Genomic DNA, 11,088 nt, shown 5'->3' on the forward strand with positions numbered 1-11,088 from the left:
TTTAGGGGAGGGGACAAGACCCTAGGAGAGACACATGTGGTTTTGGTTCATCAGTCTATCTCTGGCTTAAGAAGAATAAAGTTGGCTTACTTGCAACTAGCTTGTTTCTACTTCTTGCTGCCACAATGATTTTTTTTTTCAAAGAAAACGTTTCTGGAGTGTTTTTCACGGCCTCCGTTACATTATTTCATCATATGGCACTTTTTTACAACGTTTATAAAATCTCATTTTTTTTCGACAGTATAGTAAGGCGTTTTTTTTGCGCCAAAATTCCTGATGATTTTTTTTTCAAACAAAACCTTTCTGGAGTGTCTTTCACGCCGTCCTTTACATTATTTCATCATATGGCACGTTTTTACAACATGTTTGAAAAATCGCATTTTTTTCGACATAGTATAGTAAGGCGTTTTTTTTGCGCCAAAATTCATGATGATTTTTTTTTCAAAGAAAACCTTTCTGGAGTGTCTTTCACGCCCTCCTTTACATTATTTCATCATATGGCACTTTTTTACAACATGTTTATAAAATCTCATTTTTTTTCAACATAGTATAGTAAGGCGTTTTTTTTGCGCCAAAATTCATGATGATTTTTTTTTCAAAGAAAACCTTTCTGGAGTGTTTTCCACACCCTTCTTTACATTATTTCATCATATAGCACGTTTTAACAACATGTTTGAAAAATCACATTTTTTTTCGACATAGTATAGTAAGGCGTTTTTTTGCGCCCAAATTCATGATGATTTTTTTTTCAAAGAAAACCTTTCTGGAGTGTTTGTCACGGCCTCCTTTACATTATTTCATCATATGGCACGTTTTTACAACATGTTTGAAAAATCGCATTTTTTTCGACATAGTATAGTAAGGCGTTTTTTTGCGTCAAAATTCATGATGTTTTTTTTTTCAAAGAAAACCTTTCTGGAGTGTTTTTCATGCCCTCCTTTACATTATTTCATCATATGGCACGTTTTTACAACATGTTTGAAAAATCCCTTTTTTTTTCGACATAGTATAGTAAGGCGTTTTTTTTGCGCCAAAATTCATGATGATTTTTTTTTCAAAGAAAACCTTTCTGGAGTGTCTTTCACGCCCTCCTTTACATTATTTCATCATATGGCACTTTTTTACAACGTTTATAAAATCTCATTTTTTTTCGACATAGTATAGTAAGGCGTTTTTTTTGCGCCAAAATTCATGATGTTTTTTTTTTCAAAGAAAACCTTTCTGGAGTGTTTTTCACACCCTCCTTTACATTATTTCATCATATGGCACGTTTTTACAACATGTTTGAAAAATCACATTTTTTTTCGACATAGTATAGTGGGGCGTTTTTTTTTGCGCCAAAATTCATGATGATTTTTTTTTTCAAAGAAAACCTTTCTGGAGTGTCTTTCACGCCCTCCTTTACATTATTTCATCATATGGCACTTTTTTACAACATGTTTATAAAATCTCATTTTTTTTCGACATAGTATAGTAAGGCGTTTTTTTTGCGCCAAAATTCATGATGATTTTTTTTTCAAAGAAAACCTTTCTGGAGTGTCTTTCACACCCTCCTTTACATTATTTCATCATATGGCACTTTTTTACAACGTTTATAAAATCTCATTTTTTTTCGACATAGTATAGTAAGGCGTTTTTTTTGCGCCAAAATTCATGATGATTTTTTTTTTCAAAGAAAACCTTTCTGGAGTGTTTTTCACACCCTCCTTTACATTATTTCATCATATGGCACGTTTTTACAACATGTTTGAAAAATCCCTTTTTTTTTCGACATAGTATAGTAAGGCGTTTTTTTTGCGCCCAAATTCATGATGATTTTTTTTTCAAAGAAAACCTTTCTGGAGTGTCTTTCACGCCCTCCTTTACATTATTTCATCATATGGCACTTTTTTACAACGTTTATAAAATCTCATTTTTTTTCGACATAGTATAGTAAGGCGTTTTTTTTGCGCCAAAATTCCTGATGATTTTTTTTTTCAAAGAAAACCTTTCTGGAGTGTCTTTCACGCCGTCCTTTACATTATTTCATCATATGGCACGTTTTTACAACATGTTTGAAAAATCGCATTTTTTTCGACATAGTATAGTAAGGCGTTTTTTTTGCGCCAAAATTCATGATGATTTTTTTTTCAAAGAAAACCTTTCTGGAGTGTCTTTCACGGCCTCCTTTACATTATTTCATCATATGGCACTTTTTTACAACATGTTTATAAAATCTCATTTTTTTTCAACATAGTATAGTAAGGCGTTTTTTTTGCGCCAAAATTCATGATGATTTTTTTTTCAAAGAAAACCTTTCTGGAGTGTTTTTCACACCCTCCTTTACATTATTTCATCATATGGCACGTTTTAACAACATGTTTGAAAAATCACATTTTTTTTCGACATAGTATAGTAAGGCGTTTTTTTTGCGCCCAAATTCATGATGATTTTTTTTTCAAAGAAAACCTTTCTGGAGTGTTTTTCACGGCCTCCTTTACATTATTTCATCATATGGCACGTTTTTACAACATGTTTGAAAAATCGCATTTTTTTCGACATAGTATAGTAAGGCGTTTTTTTTGCGTCAAAATTCATGATGTTTTTTTTTTCAAAGAAAACCTTTCTGGAGTGTTTTTCATGCCCTCCTTTACATTATTTCATCATATGGCACGTTTTTACAACATGTTTGAAAAATCCCTTTTTTTTTCGACATAGTATAGTAAGGCGTTTTTTTTGCGCCAAAATTCATGATGATTTTTTTTTCAAAGAAAACCTTTCTGGAGAATCTTTCACGCCCTCCTTTACATTATTTCATCATATGGCACTTTTTTACAACGTTTATAAAATCTCATTTTTTTTCGACATAGTATAGTAAGGCGTTTTTTTTGCGCCAAAATTCATGATGATTTTTTTTTCAAAGAAAACCTTTCTGGAGTGTTTTTCACACCCTCCTTTACATTATTTCATATGGCACGTTTTTACAACATGTTTGAAAAATCACATTTTTTTTCGACATAGTATAGTAAGGCGTTTTTTTTTGCGCCAAAATTCATGATGATTTTTTTTTCAAAGAAAACCTTTCTGGAGTGTCTTTCACGCCCTCCTTTACATTATTTCATCATATGGCACTTTTTTACAACATGTTTATAAAATCTCATTTTTTTTCGACATAGTATAGTAAGGCGTTTTTTTTGCGCCAAAATTCATGATGATTTTTTTTTCAAAGAAAACCTTTCTGGAGTGTCTTTCACGCCCTCCTTTACATTATTTCATCATATGGCACTTTTTTACAACGTTTATAAAATCTCATTTTTTTTCGACATAGTATAGTAAGGCGTTTTTTTTGCGCCAAAATTCATGATGATTTTTTTTTTCAAAGAAAACCTTTCTGGAGTGTTTTTCACACCCTCCTTTACATTATTTCATCATATGGCACGTTTTTACAACATGTTTGAAAAATCACTTTTTTTTTCGACATAGTATAGTAAGGCGTTTTTTTTGCGCCCAAATTCATGATGATTTTTTTTTCAAAGAAAACCTTTCTGGAGTGTTTTTCACGGCCTCCTTTACATTATTTCATTATATGGCACGTTTTTACAACATGTTTGAAAAATCCCTTTTTTTTTCGACATAGTATAGTAAGGCGCTTTTTTTGCGCCAAAATTCATGATGATTTTTTTTTCAAAGAAAACCTTTCTGGAGTGTCTTTCACGCCCTCCTTTACATTATTTCATCATATGGCACTTTTTTACAACGTTTATAAAATCTCATTTTTTTTCGACATAGTATAGTAAGGCGTTTTTTTTGCGCCAAAATTCATGATGATTTTTTTTTCAAAGAAAACCTTTCTGGAGTGTTTTTCACACCCTCCTTTACATTATTTCATCATATGGCACGTTTTTACAACATGTTTGAAAAATCACATTTTTTTTCGACATAGTATAGTAAGGCGTTTTTTTTTGTGCCAAAATTCATGATGATTTTTTTTTTCAAAGAAAACCTTTCTGGAGTGTCTTTCACGCCCTCCTTTACATTATTTCATCATATGGCACTTTTTTACAACATGTTTATAAAATCTCATTTTTTTTCGACATAGTATAGTAAGGCGTTTTTTTTGCGCCAAAATTCATGATGATTTTTTTTTCAAAGAAAACCTTTCTGGAGTGTCTTTCACGCCCTCCTTTACATTATTTCATCATATGGCACTTTTTTACAACGTTTATAAAATCTCATTTTTTTTCGACATAGTATAGTAAGGCGTTTTTTTTGCGCCAAAATTCATGATGATTTTTTTTTTCAAAGAAAACCTTTCTGGAGTGTTTTTCACACCCTCCTTTACATTATTTCATCATATGGCACGTTTTTACAACATGTTTGAAAAATCACTTTTTTTTTCGACATAGTATAGTAAGGCGTTTTTTTTGCGCCCAAATTCATGATGATTTTTTTTTCAAAGAAAACCTTTCTGGAGTGTTTTTCACGGCCTCCTTTACATTATTTCATCAAATGGCACGTTTTTACAACATGTTTGAAAAATCACATTTTTTTTTCGACATACCATAGTAAGGCATTTTTTTTGCGCCAAAATTCATGATGTTTTTTTTTTTTCAAAGAAAACCTTTCTGGAGTGTTTTTCACAGCCTCCTTTACATTATTTCATCAAATGGCACGTTTTTACAACATGTTTGAAAAATCACATTTTTTTTTTCGACATACCATAGTAAGGCATTTTTTTTGCGCCAAAATTCATGATGTTTTTTTTTTTTCAAAGAAAACCTTTCTGGAGAGTTTTTCACGCCCTCCTTTACATTATTTCATCACATGGCACGTTTTTACAACATGTTTGAAAAATCCCTTTTTTTTTCGACATAGTATAGTAAGGCGTTTTTTTTGCGCCAAAATTCATGATGATTTTTTTTTCAAAGAAAACCTTTCTGGAGTGTTTTTCATGCCCTCCTTTACATTATTTCATCATATGGCACATTTTTACAACATGTTTGAAAAATCCCTTTTTTTTTCGACATAGTATAGTAAGGCGTTTTTTTTGCGCCAAAATTCATGATGATTTTTTTTTCAAAGAAAACCTTTCTGGAGTGTCTTTCACGCCCTCCTTTACATTATTTCATCATATGGCACTTTTGTACAACGTTTATAAAATCTCATTTTTTTTCGACATAGTATAGTAAGGCGTTTTTTTTGCGCCAAAATTCATGATGATTTTTTTTTCAAAGAAAACCTTTCTGGAGTGTTTTTCACACCCTCCTTTACATTATTTCATCATATGGCACGTTTTTACAACATGTTTGAAAAATCACATTTTTTTTCGACATAGTATAGTAAGGCGTTTTTTTTTGCGCCAAAATTCATGATGATTTTTTTTTTCAAAGAAAACATTTCTGGAGTGTCTTTCACGCCCTCCTTTACATTATTTCATCATATGGCACTTTTTTACAACATGTTTATAAAATCTCATTTTTTTTTGACATAGTATAGTAAGGCGTTTTTTTTGCGCCAAAATTCATGATGATTTTTTTTTTCAAAGAAAACCTTTCTGGAGTGTTTTTCACACCCTCCTTTACATTATTTCATCATATGGCACGTTTTTACAACATGTTTGAAAAATCACTTTTTTTTTCGACATAGTATAGTAAGGCGTTTTTTTGCGCCCAAATTCATGATGATTTTTTTTTCAAAGAAAACCTTTCTGGAGTGTTTTTCACGGCCTCCTTTACATTATTTCATCAAATGGCACGTTTTTACAACATGTTTGAAAAATCACATTTTTTTTTTCGACATACTATAGTAAGGCATTTTTTTTGCGCCAAAATTCATGATGTTTTTTTTTTTTTCAAAGAAAACCTTTCTGGAGTGTTTTTCACGCCCTCCTTTACATTATTTCATCACATGGCACGTTTTTACAACATGTTTGAAAAATCCCTTTTTTTTTCGACATAGTATAGTAAGGCGTTTTTTTTGCGCCAAAATTCATGATGATTTTTTTTTCAAAGAAAACCTTTCTGGAGTGTTTTTCATGCCCCCCTTTACATTATTTCATCATATGGCACATTTTTACAACATGTTTGAAAAATCCCTTTTTTTTTCGACATAGTATAGTAAGGCTTTTTTTTTGCACCAAAATTCATGATGATTTCTTTTTCAAAGAAAACCTTTCTGGAGTGTTTTCCACACCCTCCTTTACATTATTTCATCACATGGCACGTTTTTACAACATGTTTGAAAAATCCCTTTTTTTTTCGACATAGTATAGTAAGGCGTTTTTTTTGCGCCAAAATTCCTGATGATTTTTTTTTCAAAGAAAACCTTTCTGGAGTGTTTTTCACGCCGTCCTTTACATTATTTCATCAAATGGCACGTTTTTACAACATGTTTGAAAAATCACATTTTTTTTTTCGACATACTATAGTAAGGCATTTTTTTTGCGCCAAAATTCATGATGATTTTTTTTTCAAAGAAAACCTTTCTGGAGTGTTTTTCATGCCCTCCTTTACATTATTTCATCATATGGCACGTTTTTACAACATGTTTGAAAAATCCCTTTTTTTTTCGACATAGTATAGTAAGGCTTTTTTTTTGCACCAAAATTCATGATGATTTCTTTTTCAAAGAAAACCTTTCTGGAGTGTTTTTCATGCCCTCCTTTACATTATTTCATCATATGGCACGTTTTTACAACGTTTGAAAAATCCCTTTTTTTTTCGACATAGTATAGTAAGGCTTTTTTTTTGCATCAAAATTCATTATGATTTTTTTTTCAAAGAAAACCTTTCTGGAGTGTTTTCCACACCCTCCTTTACATTATTTCATCATATGGCACATTTTTACAACATGTTTGAAAAATCACATTTTTTTTTTCGACATACTATAGTAAGGCATTTTTTTTGCGCCAAAATTCATGATGATTTTTTTTTCAAAGAAAACCTTTCTGGAGTGTTTTTCATGCCCTCCTTTACATTATTTCATCATATGGCACGTTTTTACAACATGTTTGAAAAATCCCTTTTTTTTTCGACATAGTATAGTAAGGCTTTTTTTTTGCATCAAAATTCATGATGATTTTTTTTTCAAAGAAAACCTTTCTGGAGTGTTTTCCACACCCTCCTTTACATTATTTCATCATATGGCACGTTTTAACAACATGTTTGAAAAATCACATTTTTTTTCGACATAGTATAGTAAGGCGTTTTTTTGCGCCCAAATTCATGATGATTTTTTTTTCAAAGAAAACCTTTCTGGAGTTTTTGTCACGGCCTCCTTTACATTATTTCATCAAATGGCACGTTTTTACAACATGTTGAAAAATCACATTTTTTTTTCGACATAGTACAGTAAGGCATTTTTTTGCGCCAAAATTCATGATGTTTTTTTTTTTCAAAGAAAACCTTTCTGGAGTCTTTTTCATGCCCTCCTTTACATTATTTCATCATATGGCACGTTTTTACAACATGTTTGAAAAATCTCATTTTTTTTCGACATAGTATAGTAAGGCGTTTTTTTTGCGCCAAAATTCCTGATGATTTTTTTTTCAAAGAAAACCTTTCTGCAGTGTTTTTCATGCCCTCCTTTACATTATTTCATCATATGGCAGGTTTTTACAACATGTTTGAAAAATCACATTTTTTTTCGACATAGTATAGTAAGGCGTTTTTTTGCGCCCAAATTCATGATGATTTTTTTTCAAAGAAAACCTTTCTGGAGTGTTTGTCACGGCCTCCTTTACATTATTTCATCAAATGGCACGTTTTTACAACATGTTTGAAAAATCACATTTTTTTTCGACATAGTATAGTAAGGCATTTTTTTGCGCCAAAATTCATGATGTTTTTTTTTTTAAAGAAAACCTTTCTGGAGTCTTTTTCATGCCCTCCTTTACATTATTTCATCATATGGCACGTTTTTACAACATGTTTGAAAAATCTCATTTTTTTTCGACATAGTATAGTAAGGCGTTTTTTTTGCGCCAAAATTCCTGATGATTTTTTTTTCCAAAGAAAACCTTTCTGCAGTGTTTTTCACGCCGTCCTTTACATTATTTCATCATATGGCACGTTTTTACAACATGTTTGAAAAATCGCATTTTTTTCGACATAGTATAGTAAGGCGTTTTTTTGCGTCAAAATTCATGATGTTTTTTTTTTTTCAAAGAAAACCTTTCTGGAGTGTTTGTCACGCCCTCCTTTACATTATTTCATCATATGGCACGTTTTTACAACATGTTTGAAAAATCCCTTTTTTTTTCGACATAGTATAGTAAGGCGTTTTTTTTGCGCCAAAATTCATGATGATTTTTTTTTTCAAAGAAAACCTTTCTGGAGTGTCTTTCACGCCCTCCTTTACATTATTTCATCATATGGCACGTTTTTACAACATGTTTGAAAAATCACATTTTTTTTCGACATAGTATAGTAAGGCGTTTTTTTTGCGCCAAAATTCATGATGATTTTTTTTTCAAAGAAAACCTTTCTGGAGTGTTTGTCACGGCCTCCTTTACATTATTTCATCATATGGCACGTTTTTACAACATGTTGAAAAATCTCATTTTTTTTCGACATAGTATAGTAAGGCGTTTTTTTTGCGCCAAAATTCATGATGATTTTTTTTTCAAAGAAAACCTTTCTGGAGTGTTTTTCACGGCCTCCTTTACATTATTTCATCATATGGAACGTTTTTACAACATGTTTGAAAAATCGCATTTTTTTCGACATAGTATAGTAAGGCGTTTTTTTTGCGCCAAAATTCATGATGATTTTTTTTTCAAAGAAAACCTTTCTGGAGTGTTTTTCACGCCCTCCTTTACATTATTTCATCATATGGCACGTTTTTACAACATGTTTGAAAAATCGCATTTTTTTCGACATAGTATACTATGGCGTTTTTTTTGTGCCAAAATTCATGAACTTCACGCTGACATTGATGGGCATTCCAACCAGGAACAAAGTAAAAGATAATCAATACGAAAAAAAACTCTTCCTGTTCACCTCTTAAAACCCAAAAACACACCGCAGTAGCACCCTAAACTAAAACTACCAATGGGTTCCCTGTTTTCCTTTCTGAACAATTCAAAGGTCCCTCTCTATCTCCCCACACATCCACCAACCACTGGAACACATCTCCAAAGTTCTTCCAGGCCAGCTCAGCTTCCCTTCAGAAGAAGTGCCGCCACCTGCCAGATGAAGGAGCCTTTTGAGAGGCAGCTGGCATCGTGATTGGACTGTACTTTGGTCTGTTCCAATCCAGCTTCAGCTCCAGAGACGGCAGGCGGGACGAGTCAACGGAGGCCGGGTGGACGAAGGCATGCAGCTGAGTACAATCCAGAAAACAACAAATAACAAGTCAAAGGAAAGAGACATACATTGTAGAATTGTAGTAATTGTGGGCTGACTGATTTACTGATTATCAGTATTTTATTTTTTACTGATTTACGGTAATAAATACATTTAAAAATGGCGCTACTTTGGCTCTGAACCTTTATCTACCTGTGGTCGCTCTGTCTTCTGGAGTGATTTGATTGGTTATACGTCACGAATAAAACTCCTTTAACTTAACATCTGTAAACAAAACAAAAACGTATCAACAAAGTTTTCTGTTAGAGTTTGTGTTCTTCTAAGTTTAACTCCAAGATTTTAAATACTTTCATTTACTGCAAATGAATATCTACTCCAAATGTCTCACTAATAATCATTATCAGCCTTAAAAACCCACAAAACACCCCTCTATACTCAACCACACTTAGTACAGTCCGGTTCCCCCTTCTATAAATCTGCTTGGAATCTTCCACTTCCTGTTTGTCAAAGTGGCCTTCTACCTGGACAGGTTTTGTTGGAGCTCATGCAACAAACATTTTGGGTAACTGCACTTTAATATGGATGGATGACACTGAATTAGAGTCTGTTTTAATGAGACTGAGTTAAGATGTGTAGCTCTGTCATTAAATAGGAAATTATTTCTCAGAATTCACAGAGAAAAGTCTGAAATGTTTGCTAGGTTAGCGTCCCACATGTTCTTTGGCTCAGCTAAAGCTAACTCTCTCCAACTTCTGGATCTCTTGAGTTGCTTGTTGTTAAAATATCTTGCTAGAGGTGCTGAAGCTCAGAAAGTCTGAGATGTTTGTTCAAAATAAGCTCATTCTCAAGTCTTATCTGAACTGTCCTCTTTTGTTTGAACTTTCCCTAAACTTAGGAGTTAATGACAGAGCAGCACATCCAGACTCAGTCTCATTTATGTAGAGATTAAACTTCAGTGTCATTCATTGATGTTAAAGTGCAGTTTTTCAAATGTTTGTTGCACATGCTCCCGACCAAACCAGTCCAGGTGGAAGACGATGTGAAGAGAAAGCTCCAGAGGATGAATATCACACATTTACGTTGGAAATAAATGTCCTTTAATTAGACATTGTCATGCAAATGATGTTCAAATCTTTGAGTGTTTTGTTGATGTTGGTTTCTAAATGTTTTTTGACACTCGGCCCCAAAGATTAAAACCTTTTACGGCTCACAAGCTGCAACAATTCACACATTATCAACTATCTTTCTGACTAAACTAAGATAAAAAGTGAAAAACTGCCTGATTCCTGCATCATGAATGTAAATCTTTTTGGTTTTTATGACAGTAAACTGAATATATTTGGGTTTGACATTTTATAAACCAAAACAAGAAATGAATTACTGGAGAAAACAATCAACAGATTAATGGACAAAGAAAATGTGTTTTCCAACATATATGGCTGAATTACTCCAACATTACAAGATACATACAATTTTAATTCAATTTTATTTATATAACACCAATTACAGGTCAAATTGTCTCAAGATGCTTTATTTTTTTGTCATATTTAAAATATGACAAAGTAAGAAATTTAAACCTCTTGACTAATCCAATTTATTATTTGGTTTTTAAGAGACTAATGGACAATTAAAATAACTTTCTCCACTAAAACTAATAAACATGAGGTCAAATAGAAGGAAGAGTTTTAAATACTGCAGTCCCACGACGACAAGAATAAAGTTTGTCAACAAAAACTAAATCTGCTGGTGGATTCATTAAAGTCTAATAAATGATAATAAAGTGTGATACTAAAGGTTTGTGGTT

Source organism: Amphiprion ocellaris, chromosome 2, assembly GCF_022539595.1.
Source record: "Amphiprion ocellaris isolate individual 3 ecotype Okinawa chromosome 2, ASM2253959v1, whole genome shotgun sequence".
Taxonomy (NCBI): Eukaryota; Metazoa; Chordata; class Actinopteri; family Pomacentridae; genus Amphiprion; species Amphiprion ocellaris.